The sequence below is a fragment of the Mustela nivalis genome, assembly GCF_964662115.1.
Source record: "Mustela nivalis genome assembly, chromosome: 8".
Classification (NCBI taxonomy): domain Eukaryota; kingdom Metazoa; phylum Chordata; class Mammalia; order Carnivora; family Mustelidae; genus Mustela; species Mustela nivalis.
The window spans coordinates 18,287,229-18,301,336 of NC_139027.1; the positions used below are offsets into that span (position 1 = coordinate 18,287,229).

A 14,108-nucleotide genomic window follows, 5' to 3' on the forward strand; every position below is an offset into this window, starting at 1 on the left:
TCACTCAGTTGGTGGCTGAGCAGGGCTGGATAGTCTAAGAAGGTTCTGTCACATGTCTGGCACTTAGACCTGTCTCCACATGGCTTCTCCATAGTATCATAGTTTCAGGGTAGTTGGATCTCTTATGTGGCTTCTAGCTTCTCAGGGAGAGAAAAGGGAAACTGCCAATTCTTATAGTTTCTAGAGCTTGAAAACATCACTTTTGCTACATCCTGTTGGTCAAAGCAAGTTACTAGGCCAACCAAGATTTAAGGAGCTGGGACATAAGCCCTGTCTCTCTAAGTTTTTTTTATTTAAGTAGTCTCTACACCCAACATGGGGCTTGCACTCACGACCCTGACTGAGACTAAAAGTCACCTGCTCTTCCGACTGATCGAGCCAGGCACGCCTGCCCTCCATGCCCTGTTCTTCGTCCCAATTCTTTTTTTTTTTTTTTAAGATTTTATTTATTTATTTTGACAGAGAGAGAGACAGCAAGAGAGGGAACACAAGCAGAGGGAATAGGAGAAGGAAAAGCAGATTTCCTGCTGAGCGGGGAGCCCGATGTGGGGCTTGATCCCAGGACTCCGGGATCATGACCTGAGCCAAAGGCAGATGCTTAACAACTGAGCCACCCAGGCGCCCCCAGCCCCAGCTCTTGATGGGTGACATGTGCATAAGGGGTGAGAAGGAATCAATGGCAGCCATTTTTTAGATGGTAGTCGGTGCCCATACCAACTGCTGCAGTGTCTAATGTTTCTATAGTTTTATTTATTTATTTACTTATTTTAAGATTTTATTTATTCATTTGACAGACAGAGATCACAAGTAGGCAGAGAGGCAGGCAGAGAGAGAGAGAGAGGAGGAAGCAGGCTCCCTGCCGAGCAGAGAGCCCGATGTGGGGCTCCATTCAAGGATCCTGGGATCATGACCTGAGCTGAAGGCAGAGGCTTTAACCCACTGAGCCACCCAGGTGCCCAGTTTTATTTATTTTTAAAAATTTATTTATATAGTTTTATTGTGATTAATCCTCTTTACCTTGTATTTTAACTTGTAACCAATCCAAGAAATTAGACAGGTTATAAATTTTAAATAAAAAGTATTACCTTGGGGTGCCTGGGTGGCTCAGTGGGTTGAAGCCTCTGCTTTCGGCCCAGGTCATGATCCCGGGAAATGATCTGTCAAATAAATAAAGTCTTAAAAAAAAAAAAAGTATTACCTTAATTTAATAGAAAATAGGGGGACCATGCTGGGCCTCACAGTTTTCATCGTGACTCAGTATATAAATTTATCTTGGATTAATAAGATACTCTTTTTAAAAAAAAATTTAAAAAATATTTTAGAAAGAGTATCTTGATTTTATTATTATTGTAAAGATTTTATTTATTTATTTGATAGGGATCACAAGTAGGCGGAGGGGCAGGCAGAGAGAGAGGAGGATGTGGGGCTCTATCCCAGGACCTTGGGATCATGACCTGAGCCAAAGGCAGAGGCTTAACCCACTGAGCCACCCAGGTTCTCCAAGTATCTTGATTTTAAATTACAACAGCCTCTGCTAGACTGTGCTCCACAAAGTTTACCGGGGCTTAAATGTAATATATATGGAAATATATCAGTAAATATTCCAGATCAGGGGAACTAAAATAAAACAGAAAATTCTCATAATACAGCCCTAAAGAAAGATGTTTTGAAGACCTTTAACTCTTAATAAGCCAAGATACTTATTAATCCAAGGTTGTGACTTGTCTTTATACTTTCATTACACTTTTGAAGAGCAGAATGTAAAGATTTGTTTTATTGTGATATATCAGTTTTTTCCTTTATGGTTTGTGCTTTTTGTGTCATACCTGAAAACTATTTACCTAACTTGGGTTGGCAAACTATACCTGATTCAGCCCACTGCTTGTTTTTGTAAATAAAGTGTTGTTGGAAAAGGACCATGCCCATTTATTTACCTGCTGTCTATGGCTGCTTTCATACTATAGTGACAGAGTTGAATATTTGTAATAGAGACTGAATAGCCCATAAAATTTAAAATATTGACTGTATAGTCTTTTGCGGAAAAAGTTTGACAGCCCCTGGGCTAACCTAGTGTTCCCAAATTTTCTCCTGTATTTTCCTCTAGAAGTTTTATAGGTTTGCATTTTTAAATATTTAGGTCTATTAATTTTTGTATAAGATGTGAGATATGAGTTGAGTTTCTTCTTTTCTTCCCCATATGGATTGTCGGTTGTCCCAGCAGCATTTGTTACAAAGGCAATTCTTTTTTTTTTTTTTTTAAAGATTTTATTTATTTATTAGACAGAGATCACAAGTAGGCAGAGAGGCAGGCAGAGAGAGAGGAGGAAGCAGGCTCCCTGCAGAGCAGAAAGCCCGATGCGGGGCTCGATTCCAGGACCCTGGGATCATGACCTGAGCCGAAGGCAGAGGCTTTAACCCACTGAGCCACCCAGGCACCCCAACAAAGGCAATTCTTTTTGCATTGAATTACCCTGGCACTTTTGTTGACCATCAGTTGACTGTGAATTTGTAGATATGTTTCTGGATTGTCTCTTTTGTTCCCTTGGTTTGTATGTTTATTTTTATGCCAGAATTCCAGTGTCTTGATAACTATCACTTTATAGAAAGTCTTGAAAACAGGTAGTGTAAGTTTTCTAACTTTGTTCTTTTTTGTTTTTCCAAAATTGTTTTGAATATTCTAGGTTCTTAGCATTTCCATGTAAATTTTAGACTCAGCTTATCAGTTTTTACAAAAAAAACCTGCTGGGATTTTAATTGGGACTTAAATCTATAAATTGCTATTTTAACAATATTGGTGGAGCTGTTCTTTGAAAACAGTATTTCTTCATTTATTGAGGTCTTTGATTTTTCACTCAGAGTTTTATATTTCTTATATAAATATTCCATTTATTTTGTTATATTTATTCTATTTTTTGATGTTAATATAATCGCTACTGTTTTGTTCATTTGTAATTATTCATTTCTGCCATATAGAAATATAGTTGAATTTTGTGTGTTGACTTTGTATTCTGCAATTTTGCTAAATTATTTCATTAGTTTTAGTAGTGGATTCTTTGGATTCTCTGTATAAACAATTCTGTCATTTGTGAAAAAGCATTTTGATTCTGTTTTTTTTTTTTTTTTCATCTCTAGGCTTTTATTTATTTTTTCTTATATTATTGTACTGGCAGTACAGTACAGTGAATAAGAGTGGTGAGAGCTGATGTTCTTGCCTTATTCCTGATCCTAGAGGGAAATAATTTAGTTTTTCATGATTATGTATATCAGCTGTAGGTTTATTGTAGATTCATGTCATACCTAGGCTGAGGACATTTCCTTCTGTTCCTAGTTTTCTGAGAGTTTTGAATCATGAATGACTGGGCTTTTTCTAATACTTTTTTTTCATCTATTAAGATGATCATTTATGTTTTAGTCCATTGTTAGGGTAAATTTCATTGATGGGTTTTTTCATATATTGAACTATTATTTATATTAAATTCCTGGGTTGAATTTTATTTGGTCATGATATATATCCCTTTTTATATATTGCTGGATTCATTTTTATAATATTTGGTTAAGATATTTTGTGTCTGTTGGGGCACTTGGGTGGCTCAGTCATTAGGTGTCTGCCTTCGGCTCTGGTCATGTTCCCGGGATCCTGGGATTGAGCCTCACATCAGGCTCCCTGATCATTGGGAAGCCTGCTTCTGCCTCTCCCACTCCCCCTGCTTGTGTTCCCACTCTCACTCTCTCTCTCTCTGTCAAATAAATAAACAAAATCTTAAAAAAAAAAAGGTATTTTGTGTCTGTTTATGAAAGGATGTTGTCTATAGTTTACTTTTCTTAAGATTTTTTTTTCTTTTGTCTGATTTTTATATCAGAGTCACGCTAAAATTTACGAGTAGTGCTTATAAAATGAATTGGGAAGTGTTTTCTTCTTACATATTTCTAGAAGAGCTTATGTAATATGGTATAACTTTCTTAGATGTTTGGCAGAATACACCAAAGTAGTCACTTGTCCTGGAGCTTTCTTCATGGGAAAGTTTTTTTTTAAAGCTTTTTTTTTTTTTTTTTTTAAGGCTTTATTTATTTCACACAGAGAGAGAGAGATCACAAGTAGGCAGAGAGGCAGGCAGAGAGAGAGGCAGAAGCAGGCTCCCCGCCCAGCAGATAGCCCGATGTGGGGCTCAATCCCAGGACCCGGAGATCATGACCTGAGCCGAAGACACAGGATTAACCCACTGAGCCACCCAGGCTCCCCCATGGGAAAGTTTTAAATTATGAATTAAATGTCCGTAGTATATTAAGAGCTATTCTTATTATCTAATTTCTTCATTTAGTGAACTTGGTAGTTTGTCTTCAAACTTTCAAGAAATTGGTACATTTTATGGAAGTTATAAAATTTATTGCCGTAAATTCTTCATAATATTCTCTTGTTATCCTTTTAATATCTATAAGCTCTCTAGTGGTATTCTCTTTTCATTCCTGATACACGTAATTTGTGGCTTCTCTCTTTTTGTCTTGATCATCCGGAAGTTTATTCAACTTTATCTAATGTTTCAAAGAACTAGGTTTCAGTTTCATAGATTTTCTCTATTTTTTTTTTCAATTTCATTTCTTCCTTCTAAATGCTTTGTGCTTAATTTACTCTTCATTTCCTGTTTCTCTAAAATGAAGGCCTATAGGATTGATTCATGCTTGTTCTCTAATATAAACATTCACTGCTCCAAGTTTCTAAGAAATGCTTTAGTGTTATCCTACAAATTTTGGTATGTTCTAATTTTCATTCAATTAAAAATATTTAAAAATTTCTCTTATTCTTTTACCCTTGGATATTTAGAAGTATGTTGTTTAATTTCTAACCCTTGGTGATTCTTTATCTTTCAGTTACTGATTCTGATTTAATTCTGTTTTTGCCAGAGAAAATATATTATTTGACTTTAATTCTTTTAAATATCTTGAGGTTCATTTTGTAGCTCAGAATATGGTCTTTCTTGGTGAATGTTCCATGTGCCCTTGAAAAGAATATGTATTCTGCTCTCATTGTGTAAAATGTTCTATAAATGTCCAATTAGGTCAAGTCAGTTGATAGTGTTTTTAAGTCTTCTTGACGTTAGTGATTTTCTTTTTCTTCTGTCAATTAATAACAGGGGAGTAGTAAGGTCTATAACTGTAATTGTGGATTTATCTAATCTCCTGTTTTATTAGTTTTTGTTTCATTTATTTTAAAGCTGTGTTATTAAGGGAAAACACATTTAGGATTGCTATGTCTTTGGTGAATTGATCCTTTATCCTTATGTAGTGTAAGTGTCTTGTGGATATAATTGGATCTTGTTTTTAAAATTTGATCTGATAATCTCCATCTTTTAATTGGGTGTTTAGGTAATTTTTATTTAATATAATCATTAATAAATCTGTCATCTTGCTAGCTTTCTATTTTTTTATGTTTTAAAAATTTTTTGAGTCCTTTTTTTTTTTTTTTTTCTAAGAGAGAAAGATTGATGGAGTGTGAGTGGCGAGGTGCAGGGAGGGACAGAGGGAGAGGGAGAATCCTAAGCAGGCTTCATGCCCAGTGCAGAGTTTGATGTGGGACCTGATCTCATGACCTTAAAATTATGACCTGAGCTAAAATCAAGAGTTAGACATTTAACCGACTGAGCTACCCTGGTACCCCAGCTAGTTTTCTATTTTTGGATATTTTAAATTTATTTTTTTCCTCTTTTACTGCCTCCTGTTGAATTAATCCCTTTTTCATAATTCCATTTTATATAATACTCTTGGCTAATTCTATATGTCTAGATACACATGTATATGTATACACACATATATACATGTATAATCATATACACATACATATGTATGTTTATATACCTATATGTGTGTGTATATACATATATATTTTAGCAGTTGCTCTAAGTCTTGGTTTCTCAAGCTTGGCACTGTTGGTATTTTCAGTTGGATAATTCTTTGTTATTGAGGACTGGAGGGGATATCCTATATGCAGTGTAGGATTTTCAGTAGCATCTCTGGTCTCTGTTGACTAGATGTTAGTAGCAGCCACTCCCCACCCCCACTGTGACAACCAAAAATGTTTCCAAGGGTACCTGGGTGGCTCAGCAGTTAAGTGGTGGACTCTTGGTTTCAGTTTAGGTCATAATCTCAGGATTATGAGATTGAGTCCTGTCTGGGGCTCCATGCTGGGTATGGAGCCTGCTTAATACTCTCTCTCTCCTTCTCCCTTTGCTCCCTACCCCATTGCTTATGCATATGTGCCCTGTCTCTCAAAAAAAAAAAAGTTTCTGGGCTTTGCTACATGTCACTGAGGGAGTATGAGAATCATTACTCTAGAGTTTAAAAAATCTAACTTTAACTTATGACAGTCTTTAATTACTTACTTATTTATTTTTAAAATGATTTTATTTATCTGAGAGAGGAGAGAGAGAGAGTGCGTGCACACATGGCAGGGAGGGGGAGAGGGAGAAGCCGACTCCCCACTGAGCAGAGAAACCAGAGAAACCTCCATCCCAAGACTTGGGGATCATGACCTGAGCTGAAGTCATTCGGCTCAGGTCATGATCCCCAAGTCCTGGGATCATGACCTGAGCTGAAGGCAGACATTTAGCCGACTGAGCCACCCAGGTGCTCCGACAATCTTTATTTAAATAACATTATACTATTTCATGTATCACATGATCACTTTTGACCATATACTTTAATTTCTACCTTCTCTATGTTGTTATGATTTTACCTGTATATATGTTATTAACCCCACAAGGCAGTACATTATTATTTTTTGTATTCTGGTATAATCTTCTAAAATGAATAAAAATATGAAAATAAAAAAACAGTCTTGGGATGCCTGGGTGGCTCAGTCAGTTAAGTGTCTGCCTTCGGCTCAGGTCATGATCCCAGGGTCCTAGGATTGAGTCCCCCCCCCCCCCATCGGGCTCCTTCCTCAGTGGGGAGCCTGCTTCTTCCTCTGCCTGCCACTCGCCTGTGCTTGTGCGTGTTCTCTCTGACAAATAAATAAGATCTTCCAAAAAAAGAAAGAAAACAAGAAAGAAACAGTCTTTTATATTTACCTTCTCTTTATAATCCTCATCATTTCTTTTTATAGATCTACATTTTCACCTGGTAATTTTCAGTCCTGCCTAAAGAACTTCCTTAAACATTTTTGGTGTCTGCAGGCAGTGCATTCTGTCAGGTTTTATTCGTCCAAAAATTCTTTTTTTATTCATTTTTGAAGAAATATTTTTCTGGTTATTGAATTCTGTGTGCTGCTTTTATCTTTCTACTCTATTGTCTTTTTGCTTGTATAATTTCCCAAAGAAAAGGAAATCTTGATCTTTGTTCTTTGTATGTAATTTTTTTCCCCCTCTGCCTTTGAGATTTTTATTTTTGTTTTTCTGCATTTTGGCTATGATGTATCCATGTATATTCGTTTGTGTGTGTACATTTTGGTATTTATCACAATTGGGATTCTGTAGGATTTTTTGCTCGCTGGTTTGTTGTCTTGGATTCAGTAGAGAAAATTCTTAGCCATCATCTCTTTACATATTTCTTGTATCTCATTTTGTTTGTTTGTTTCCTTTTCTTGGGGCTTCAATTGAATGGAATTTGAAGACATTTTGGTACAGTTCCACGATTCTTGGGTACCCTGACATGTATTTTTCCCTCACTTCTTTTTACACCATGGTTTCATTTTGAATTATTTCTATTTTCTTGTCTTTAAGTTCACTCATTCTTTCCTCCTCTGTGTCCTCCTCTGTGTTATTTCTATCTTTTATATTTTCCTTCCTTTGAAGTTTCCATCTCAGTGCTGAAAATGTCCATCTGTTTGTGCATGTTGTCCGTCATTCCTACTAGACCATTTAACATATTTGTAGTTATTTTTAAATGTCTGATAGTTTCAGTAGCAGAATAATTGCTGATTCTGTTGCTTGCTTTATCTTTTGACAAAGGGTTTTTTTTTCTTGCTTTTGTGTAATTTTTTATTTAATGCTCATCATTATGTACGAAAGAGTAGGAGAGATTGAAATGATTTTCTTCTTTCATTAGACTGTTTGTATTGGAAATTGAGTCAATCTAATCACAAATCCAGCTAGGTTTGGATTCTTTTGCCTTTATTACCTTGATTGTACCACACGCTTCAAATTTCTCCAACAGTGGCTGCTGTTTCCTTGTGTTTAAAGTGTGGTATGTAGTACTACATGGTTTTTCCGTGTTTCTATACCACCCTCATCTTTCAACAGTATTTGGATATCTGCATTGGAGAGATTTCTCTTTATGTTACTGTCCCTCTCCCAGTAATTATTGTTGCTTTATTACCCAGTGCTTTGCTTAAGGGGCAGGTTGAGGTTCTTTTGTTCTAGTCCAGACCCAATCCTGGTCAGGCCCTAAGTTTCTGAGTGTTGGTGAGATGGGGCTTTCTTAGCTTTTCTGCTCTTTCTCCTTTATGGCAGCCGACTTCTTTCATATATTTATAGTTGGTTATTGCCAGGAATATCCTTTCCCTCCTCTGTGGTAGTTGATCTCTTTTGGTATTGGTGTAGGATCCTTTGCCCAAGACTTTTTCCTGTTCCCCCTCCCCAGTAGTGGCAGAATTAATTTTTTTCTCTGCCTTTTTTCTAGCATCAGTGTATCTTTGCCGGTGCCTGGGGACTTGACACTATTTTCTCCCCCTCTGCCAGAGGCAGAGGCATTTTGCTTCTGTTCTCTGAAGCAGTGGATTTTTGCCTGGACCTTAGAGTGAGAGGGCTTTCTTTCCTTCCCCTAGTGGCTCTAGGCTTTTGCTCTGTGTTTAAAGAAAGGTTGGGGAATTAGGGCTTCAATCCAGTTCTTGTCACCTCCTGCACACTTGCCCCATTGATGAAGGGCTCTCTCTGATTTACCTTTAATTTTTCTTGTGAGCACCTGGTTGAGGCCTGTAGAAGAACTTACAATTGAATGTAAGCTCCCCTTGTGTCAGGGATCCCCAGCCATTCCTAAATGTTACACGAGTCTACACTTGGTCTTTAAGAATTTGTTAAAATCTTAGTTGATTTTTTTGGGGCGCCTGGGTGGTTCAGTTGGTTAAGCATCTGCCTTCAGTTCAGGTCATGATTCCAGGGTCCTGCATCAAGCCTGGCATTGGGCTCTTTGCTCAGCTCTGCTCTTCCCCCTGTTTGTGCTGTCTCTCTCTCTCAAATGAATAAAGTCTTAAAAAAAAAAAATCTTAGCTGATTTTTTTCTTACACACCTTTATGGTGGCCCCTTCTTTTTCTGTGACCTGCCAAAGGTAAAACAGATTATGTGTATGGTCTCTCCTTGGAGGAACTTGTCCCTCTTTGGAATTAAATTTACTTGATTGCCTTGTGACCTCAACTCTTTGTTAGGCTCAAGATAAGTTTTGATTTGATAGATCTTGCTTTTTCTTATGAGGGTGGTATTGACATTACTCAGGCTTTCTACATTCTAAGTGGAGTGGAACTAGAGTTCTTGACAAGGTATGCTATTTCAAACAGCTCTTTATTCTGATGCCTCCTTAATGCTTTCTCTTGCCTTCTTGTGCCCCTTGTGCATTTCTGCCACCTCTAGAGCATTTCTTCTTTTAGGATTGAACCTAAGGGACTGTGTCTGTTCCTCTGTGAAACCTCTCCTGGTTCCACTAAGTAGAGTGGAACATTTATTTGTACAACTGTCTTGACTCTTGTATAGCTGTATTTCATTTTTGCAGGCTCACTGAAGCTTAGTGAGGTTGGGCAGCTTTTAGAATCTGAGGCTTCTCGCTCTGAGAACTATCCTTTTTTTTTTTTAAAAAGATTTTATTTATTTATTTGACACAGAAAGCGAGCACACAAGCAGGCAGAGCTTCAGGCAGAGGGAGAGGGAGAAGCAGACTCCACACTGAGCAGGGAGCCTGATGCAGGGCTCAATTCCAGGACCCCAAGATCATGACCTGAGTCAAAGGCAGATGCTTAACCAACTGAGCCATCAAGTCGCCCCTAAGAACTATCCTCTACTTTCAGAGTTTATGACTAGAACAGTTGATAGATTTTAGATAGGCTCATGGAGTAAACTTGAGAGAAAAGGTAAAATGATATACAAGAGAACTTACATTTATCGGTAAAATATAAATTTGTGAAATTACACCGCATAGTCTATGCTGTTTGGTTTGTACAGTTGCTTCTCTTGAATTCTAAATTACTTTCAGAAATAAGACTTAAGTTTGCGGAATCTAATTTCTTAAAACTGTGGGCTTGGTTATACAAACTAGTATGATTCACGTAATAAAATGCCATAGAGCTTTAGAAACAATGAAGAAATACATCCTAACATGGAAAATCTTCAGGATGTTCTGAGTGAAAAAAAATAAGGTGCAAAACTGGACATTTTATTTAAGAAGATAGGAGGAATAAGACTATTTTCAGTTAAGTGTACTTGTGTAAAGAATTGCTGGAAGGATATAGAAGAGACTAATAAAAGTGGTGACCAGTAGCAATCAAGGGCATTGTAAGCGGCAGTTAGATGACATAGAAATGAGACTGTTTAATTACATGTTCCTTTTAACATCATTTTCAATTTTGATAAAATATTTTCAAGTCAATGTAGCATGTAAAAAATGTTAGCTAAAGGTGTGCTTGGGTAGATCAGTTGGTTAAACGTCTGCCATCAGCTCAGGTCATGATCTCAGGGTCCTGGAATTGTGCCCCTTGTTGGGCTCTGTGCTCAGTGGGGAGTTTGCTTCTCCCTTTCCCTCTGACCTTCTCCCTGTTTCTATGCGGGCACTTTCTCTTTCTCAAAAAAATAAATAAAACCTCTAAAAAAATGTAAACTAAAAATAATAAGCATAACTTTGTGGATCTTAAAAGATAGTAGGAAGATCTGAAAAATACTTCAGAGCTGATAAAAAATGTTGGCCTATGAAATAAAAATTGTGTGTGAGATACCTTTATTTTATGCAAATCGGATTTTACAAATGAAAAGATAAATGCAAAACATGGAAAATTACAAAGAATGAGGTTTAATGAAATGTGGCACCAGGTGAATAAATATATAAAAGTGCGGTTTTCTAGCATGATTAGAAAGGTTTTAATTCTAGACTCAGTAGTGGAATGCATGAGCCCTTAAAACAGAAAGGAGCAGTGTGTGTAGGCAACAACCATAACAGAAATACACAGTACTCAGAGTAGACTGGGTCACCATTTCTTACTCATGAAATCCCTTGGCATGTCCTCCGAAACAAATAAAATGTATCTAACTGTTGTCGGGAAGAAGAGAAGATGAGAATACCAAAGAATATTTTTATCACAAAGTAAAACATAAGGAAACATTACTTCCACAGAAATCAACCTTTTGTAGAAAAACAAATGAAATATGTGAAAAGAAAGCTTATTTAAAAAAAGAAACTTTATAAACCAAAGGATGGTGAGAATTAATTAGATGTTAGGAAAACTGGGCAATTCAGAAACAGTTTACAGTCAGATTTCATTCCATACATCTTTTGGAATGAAATATTGGAACAATTGGCCCACAGAAAGGCAAATATTAAGAATATTTATCTGCTATTATTGAAGGGGGAGAAATTTCTAAGCAGAGAAATAGTAAAAGAAATGGAGAAGGCAGTGATGGACAAATCTGGCTACCTGAATATAATGAATTTTTATATTAAAAGCCAGCAATTGAGAAAATGTTCCAAGTAAATGGAAGAAATAGTGTTTTCACAATATAAATAACCTGCACAACCAGTAAAGGAGAACATGAAGGAATCCCTCTCCCCACCCACCCCCTGGAGGACTGGAAGCGGAAGTGTGGCTCAAGTTTGAAAAGAAAGGCACTGTGTGTCATGGGGGAAGGAAGGACCTGATTAATGACATATAAAAGGCTCACTGGATAACATTGTAACTAACTGGAGAGATGAGACTAGATGGAGTGCATCTAAGGGATTAAATCCGGACCTAAGTTACAAAAGGTAGATGGGGTATTGCATGGCAAAGAGAAGAGAGCAGGATAGCCAGATGGCCTGAGCCTGAGCAAAGGAGTGGGTTTGCTTGTGACTTGGGGTCTAGAAATATCACTGTGAAGAAGGTTGATCCCTACTGCCTTAGCCTTCACTTTAGAGGGTTCTTCTCAAGAGACTGATTTAGCCCAGGGATTGAAAGAACTATTCATTGATAGGTTGAGGATGTGGAAGTGATTTGTTTCACTATGGTAAAAGAGGTTTCCAGAGGTTCCCCAGGGAAAAGGTTGGAAGGAAGGACAACAGTGGGGAAAAACATGGGGTGGATGAGAAAGCACAGAGAGCATTGTGGGCATGAAAATAGGGGAGAGGGTAGCTGGCCAGATAGGTTTGTATTTTGAGTAAAGCCCAAGGGTGATGGGTGGAAGCCATAGAATTGACTAGTAAGATTCCTGAATCGACCTGTGATAATAATGATTTCTCTGGACCTAATGCACTGTGTCTTTGTGATCTAAAGGCAATATTACATTTAATAAAAAGCTTAACCCTGGGTGGTAAAGCCTAAATTAATTAGGCTTTAAGTAATGAAAGCCAGTAGGTTTCACATTTCTTAAGCATTCTCTGCTGTCTGCCTAGTCCCCCCATTGTTAGGAGTTTTAATTTATTTAACTATTTATTTATTTATATTTTTTATTTTATTGTTAGAGAGAGAGAGAGAGAGCAGGAGAGCAAATGAGTGAGCACGAGCTGGGGGAGGGGTAGAGGGAGAGGGAAGCGGACTCTGATGAGCTCAATCCCAGGACCCCGGGATCATGATCTGAGCTGAAGGCAGACACTTAACCGTCTGAGCCACCCAGGGACCCCTAGGAGTTAGCTTTGAGATAAAAGTGGGAAAAGAATACGACCATTAGTTTTAAAAAAGTTTGACCTATCGCACTGTCAATGACCCAGTAATGAATGCTAGCCATTACACTGGGGTGTCTTCTGCTAGGAATCCCATTTCCTCCTACTGTTCCACTTTACCTGAAACAGGTTACTGAGGCGCCTGCTGTTGGGGTGACCTCAGCAACTCTGATGATTAAGCTGATAGTTGAGGGTCCTGATCTCCTTGGAATACCAATGCAAAACCCAACTTGCTCTGTATAGCTGCATTGGGATATGAACCTTTTAAAGTGAGTAACTAATGATCTCTTATAAATTTAATTTTTTATTTAGCCATTAATCTTTAATTTCAACTTTTAAAGTCTGTAGTGGAACAAAAATGAGAATTGGCATTTCTTTTTTTTTTATTTTTTCTTTTTTAAAAATATTTTATTTATTTATTTGACAGAGAGAGACACAGCAAGAGAGAGAACACAAACAGGCAGTGGGAGAGGGAGAAGCAGTCCTCCCGCCAAGCAGGGAGCCTGACATGGTGCTTGATCCCAGGATCTGGGAATCATGACCTGAGTGGAAGGCAGATGCTTAATGACTGAGCCACCCAGGTGCCCCGAGAATTGTCATTTCTTGAAATAAAGCATCCATATAAGATTCTTTGCATGCTTACAGGGAAACAGTGATATGTAGTAGAATCTAAAGTCTGTAATGTTTTCAGTAGACTAAATGAATGTATCTTCTTTTTCTTACTTTAGATCTGTGCATATTAGTGGAAATGTAACTGGAACTGACTCTGATGATAAAATCAAGGACCATCAGCAAGAACATGCAATAGGAAATTTTGGTCCCAAATGAAGACATCAACATTTAGAATTTCTGCTTTCTCTGAGGTATTTGAAGCACAAATTTACTTTAATCTGACTCCTTGGAATTCATTTTATAATGTTGTTTTCTATATATAGATTTCATAAGTTTAAAAGTTTTTATGTTAGAATGGTTAGCTTTTATTTATTTTTTTAAAGATTTATTTATTTTAGAGAGAGCATGTGAGAGCTTGGTGGGGAGGGGCAGAGGGAGAGAGAGTCTTAAGCAGAGTGTGCGCTCAGCGTGGAGCGCGAGGCAGGGCTCAGTCTCATGACTCTGAGATCAGGACCTGAGCTGAAACCAAGAGTCAGTCAGGTGCTTAACTGACTGAGCCAATCAGCGGCCCCGAGAACAGTTAGCTTTTAGAGAAGAGTTCATTCAACCTTCCCTACCCACTTCCCCCTAAAACTAGTTGAGAAAAAAATCCAGATTTTAAAGGGAGATAGTCTTT

The 14,108-nt window shown here is 37.5% G+C and overlaps 1 protein-coding gene across 30 annotated transcripts in view; it reads left to right on the forward strand.

The window, feature by feature from the left end:
* NCOA1 (nuclear receptor coactivator 1) overlaps positions 1-14,108 on the forward strand; it is a 237,696-nt gene that overhangs the window by 42,322 nt on the left and 181,266 nt on the right. For all 30 annotated transcript variants that reach the window (XM_082745013.1, XM_082745025.1, XM_082744996.1 and 27 more), the window contains exon 2: positions 13,549-13,683. The gene's annotated coding sequence lies outside the window, so the exon portion shown is untranslated. The remainder of the gene's footprint in view (positions 1-13,548; positions 13,684-14,108) is intronic.